Source organism: Artibeus jamaicensis, unplaced genomic scaffold (genome assembly GCF_021234435.1).
Source record: "Artibeus jamaicensis isolate MK-2021 breed Jamaican fruit bat unplaced genomic scaffold, CSHL_Jam_final scaffold_916, whole genome shotgun sequence".
NCBI classification, from domain to species: Eukaryota; Metazoa; Chordata; class Mammalia; order Chiroptera; family Phyllostomidae; genus Artibeus; species Artibeus jamaicensis.
In genome coordinates this window covers 21,307,980-21,312,645 of record NW_026522059.1, presented here as the reverse complement: position 1 = coordinate 21,312,645, position 4,666 = coordinate 21,307,980, and the positions used below count along the sequence as shown (strand labels likewise).

The 4,666-nt window shown below is 36.5% G+C and overlaps 1 pseudogene; it reads left to right on the top strand.

Annotated features, from left to right (window-relative positions):
- Nucleotides 1–3,594: 3,594 nt before the first annotated feature.
- Nucleotides 3,595–4,174, top strand: LOC119065015 (60S ribosomal protein L9-like; annotated as a pseudogene).
- The last annotated feature ends 492 nt before the right edge of the window (nt 4,175–4,666 follow it).

Sequence of the window (4,666 nt, the reverse complement as noted above, 5' to 3'; positions counted from 1 at the left end):
GACATTTATTCTGATTATTTAAAATGGATTATTGATTGTTAGAAAATAAACATTCTAATACTAGAGATCACTCATGAAAAATTTTAAATGTTCATTGGTTGTAGAAACACAAAACGTGAACTCATCTCTTGGAACAATCAATAAACAATTAAACAACCAATATTTGTTGATTGGCTACCTGAGACATAATAGGTATCACCATACAAAAGAATGCTAACACAGGACCCCCAGGGCTGCCACATCGCTCAGCTGCAGGGAAACAGTCACATGGTACACAATGAGGATGGTGCCCACTGGCAGTAGGCACATCCAGGGGTTCAAAACAGCAGCACTTCATGAGCCCTACCCTCAACTACCTTACAATCCATTCACACAAGGGAAGAAAACAGGCGGGGTTGGAGACACATTGAGATACATAAAACAATAGTAGCAAGAAAGTATATATAACATCATGATGAGAAAGAAAAGAAAAAAATTAAGATAGCATATGCCAAAGATATGAGAATGTAGTTTGTCTCTTTTTCCCTCATTAGATGATAATGAGCAGATTCCAGAATAACCTGGGTAGCCAAGCATATAGTGGGGGACACACTCTCACAGAAGTGCCTGTGGGCACCGAGAAGCCTAGAGATTAACGACTATGACTGAGGCCCCGGTAAAAATAAAATGATACGAGAGGAGACTGTGACCTTCAGTCATTTGATGAGGTTGGGTTTTAGCCCTCAGAGAAATGTCAGTTTCAACATAAAAATACCTATTTGATAGGTAACATTTTATTTCTGTATTTTAATCACATTGTGAACTCATAATTCCATGGTAAAAGCAACTCTCTTATATTTAAATTTTCCCAAGAGTGTTGGATGGGTGTGTCTGTGGGGATTTCTTGGGGAAGGAAGTGTGTGTGTGCAGTTCTGTGGGTCAGGAATGGGTTCACAAAGCCCAATTTTATGAAAACCAGTCCTTAGAAACGTAATGAAAGAATGTTGTAACATGTATAGTTGACCATTCAACTGCAGACATTTACAGAGTTGAGTACTGTAGTTGTTTTACTCATCCTTCCGGCTTCGGTTTAGGAATCTCTCCCTCCAGAAACTTACCCTGATGTCTAAGATTTTGTTAGATGCCTCTCCTGTAGTTTCATAGCACCCTGTACTCAGCTTTATCAGTGCACTCATTACTCCTAGTTGCAACTGCCTCTTCACTGTTCCATCTCGAACAACAATTCGGAGAACAGTTTAATGGCAGCCAGATGGGAGGGGAGATTAGGGGAATAGGTGAAAAGATAAAGGGATTAAGAAGCACAAATAGGTAGTTACACAATAGCCATTAGGGTTTAAAGTACAGTATAGGAAATGGAGAAGCCAAAGAGCTTATATTTATGACCCAAGGACATGAACACCAATGGTGTGGGGATTGACTGGGGGAGTGGAGAGTGCAAAGGGGGAATAATCAGGACAACTATAATATCATAATCAATAAGATATAATTAAAATGATAAAAAAACAAAATTACTAAAGGTTGTCCAACTTGAAAACACTGCGAGAAGAACACACATTTTGTGATAATTTTGTTTTTCTGAAACAAGGCAAGGAAAATAAACGTCATGCAGCTAATAAATCATAGAAAAACACAAATATTCATTAAACATTTTGCTAAATAAAGTACTCCCCTTAAACTTTAAGCAGTTATTTTATTAATAATACTACCTAGTGAAGTAGCTGTTATTATTTCCCCATTAAAAAAAATAAGGAAATAAGGGAACAAGGAGGTTAAGAAACAGATGAATAATACTAGAGCCAGAGAAGAAAGCTTGCTAAGGAGAGGGTAGCATTTGCACTGGGCCTTAAAGAATAGGAAGGGTTTGGGTGAATTTGCTATCTTTGTGTTTTTGTTATTGTAGGAAAGTGGAGAGCATTAATCCTAGAGAACTTGAATGAAGCAATGAGAATACATATGTGGTGCATTTCGGGGACAGTGAGGAAACTGTCCTAACTATAAAGGAAGAAGCAAGTTAGTGGGCATGGAGACTGGATAGGCAGGTGGAAGTGAAACTGTAGGACTCCGAATCCAGGCAAAGTAATCAGGTAGGAGGCAGAAAGCCACTAAAGGATTATGTTTGTAACTGAAATAATGAGTATTTCACAAGTAAAATGTTATGTGCACACATACACACAAAAACCCATCTAGGAACATTTTAAAGAATGCTTATTTTCATTTACTAATAAACTGATTTCAAGGAGGATGGCTTTCATTTTATTATTTTTTACTTAGTCAACTAATGTTTTTTGAGTACCTGCACTTTGTTATATAAGCACTGGAAAGGATGCAATAATTTCTTTTAAATGTATTAATGTTCAATTTTGAAGTTTTATTTTCTTTTGAAATACTAGTCTGTCATCCCATTTAAATACCATAAATCTCAATGCTTTGAATTTTATTAGTCCTTTGTAAGATTTATTCATCTCCTAGCTGGTATTCAAAATATTCACTATATTTTAGGTCAGTCAAAAACTAGTTGTTTGGCTTATTAATTTCTTAACAGGGTGTGGCATTTACTTGCTATTGCCAGAGAACTATAAGGTTCTGCCCTTAGCTCTCTCTTATTTTATATATGTTTCTATATCTTGGACAAGGTAAGGACATCAAATTTATGGATGGCACAAAGCTGAAAAGAAAACAATCTATCTGATCTCATAATTTAGAAAGGTTAAAGCAAGGGTCAAATCTAACAAGATGGAACCATTGGGGATAGATCATGTTCCTATATCCTATGAAAATAACTACACCAGCAAAAAACTAAACAGATGACGTTTACCAGCAACATGTGGATTAAATATCCCTGGATATTTGCCCTAGCAAGTTTACAATCCATGGTAATTAAATTGAAACTTAATAGAATACTATCATAGCCAATTTGTGCTAACCTGCAAGAGTACAATCCCATTCTACATTGATAATGGGTAGTAAGTAAACACATACATCACATATTTTTCAAACACCCATCACCCCAATTTAAAAAGCACTTAATTAGAAACAAAAGAGCCCAGCTGATTTCTCTGCTTTTCAAAATATTAAATCCATCACTTGTATTAGTTAAAAACATACCTGTCACATGGATGGTGCTGCCTTATAGAGGCTAAAGAACTTTGTGAGCTCAATGCCACACACTATCGGATTCCTTCTGTAAATGGTTCTGTAAACTCGGGTAGAGCTGCCGTATACAGAGATGAAGTCTTCTAACAAGGCGCAAACTCACCATTACATAGAGTCACTTCATACTTTTCAGGCTTGTATATCACTCTTTCTTTGGGAAGACCTAAGAAAGATAAGTAAAAAAGAATTATAGAGTTTAAAAAAGAGCTAATTAGTTATCCAAATCAATTAGTTACCCAAATAAAAAAAATTGTTTTCATTCCACAATCTATGTTTACTTTCTGGAGTTTCTTAAATCCTTAGCCCCACTTTTTTTCTAAGTTGTCATATGATTGCTAGGCCCAATTTTAGTTCCAATTTACTAGAAGAATCCTGGAAATATATTGTTAATTTTATCAGAAACAAATAATCTCAGCTCTTTTTGCCACATCTACTGTGAGGATGAAGACCATTCTCAGCACTCAGACTGTCAACATTCCAGAATGTGTTGACATAACCCTGCAAGGACACAGAGTTATATAAAGGGCTCCAGAGGCACACCGTGGAGGGACTTCAATCACATCGATGTAGAACTCGTCCTCCTTGGAAAGAAAAAGAAGAGGCTTTGGGTTGGCAAATGGTGGGGAGATGGAAGAGAACCGTCCATAGTTCCCGCTGTCTGCAGTCATGTATGTATAGGACGCGATGGCGGGTGTTACACTGGGCTTCTGTTACAAGGTGAGGTCTGCGAACGCCCACATCCCTACCAATGTCTTTATTCAGGAGAATGGTTCTCTTGTTGAAATCAGAAATGTCTTGGGCAAAAACTACATCCACAAGGTTCGGATGAGGTCAGGCGTTGCTTCTTTAGTATCTCGAGCCCAGAAAAATGAGTTAATTCTTGAAGGAAGACATTGAACTTGAATAAAACTCAGCTGCTTTGATTCAGCAAGCCACAATAGTTGAAAACAGGAATATCAGAACAATTTTGGATGGTATCTGTGTTTCTGAAAAGGAACATTTCAGCCAGCTGATGAATTAGATCTAACTCGTCCAGCTACAGAAACAGCAAGATGCTGGATGACTCCTCAGTGTTACTTGAAATATTTTAAAGATACAATAAAAGACATGTATTGATTTTGGGAAAAAAAAAACAAACATCAAATTACCTCAAAAACTCCAGTGTGTAAACCTTACAATATTACCCCCCCACACACACATACACACAAAGATATAGTTTTTTAATGTGTTTTTCTGGATCTATAGTAATTAATAAAACTCAAATGCTGCCATTTCAACGAAATGTATGTCATGAAACAAAATACATATCAAGAAACATATATAAAAAACTACTTAATTTAAACGTTCTTTTCTTTTTAATTTACTTTTTTATTCATTTAAGAAATGTTTATTTGAGTACAATGGAGTAGTTAATAGCCCTACAGAGCCGGACTCCCTGAGTTTGGGTTCTGGGTATTCTAGTTATAGGTTGTGGAATTTCAGGCGTGTCATAGTTTCCTCATCGCTAAATTGG